Source organism: Eimeria mitis, genomic scaffold, assembly GCF_000499745.2.
Source record: "Eimeria mitis Houghton genomic scaffold, Emh_scaff900, whole genome shotgun sequence".
NCBI classification, from domain to species: domain Eukaryota; phylum Apicomplexa; class Conoidasida; order Eucoccidiorida; family Eimeriidae; genus Eimeria; species Eimeria mitis.
Window position 1 is genome coordinate 9,200 of NW_013576622.1, and position 364 is coordinate 9,563.

A 364-nucleotide genomic window follows, 5' to 3' on the forward strand; every position below is an offset into this window, starting at 1 on the left:
GGGCTCTAGAGACACCGAGGTGCAGCTGCGGTGGCTGCAGCAGCAGCTGCAGCAGGCCAACAGCAGCAAATGCAGCAGCAACAGAAGCAACAAACAGAGAAGCAGCAGCAGGAGCCCAGTGCTGCAGCAGCAGAGAGAGAAAATCTACGAACGATGCAACCCAGTTGCTGCTGCTGCTGCTGCCTTGCTGCAGCTGCTGCAGCAGAGGAACAGCAACAGGAAGGAGAGATGCAACACCCCCCCCTGCTGCTGCTGCTCTTGCTGCTGCTGCTGCTGCTGCTGCTGCTGCTGCATCAGCACCCACATGCATCCCCCCTTCTAGCCCATCCCCAATGCTGCAGCTTGTTCTACTGCTGCTGCTGCT

General features: G+C 59.3%; 1 protein-coding gene across 1 annotated transcript in view; it reads right to left on the minus strand.

The window, feature by feature from the left end:
- The window catches only part of EMH_0024960 (uncharacterized protein), a gene marked incomplete at both ends in the record, with an annotated part of 12,942 nt that overhangs the window by 8,294 nt on the left and 4,284 nt on the right, over positions 1-364 (minus strand). The window lies entirely within an intron of this gene.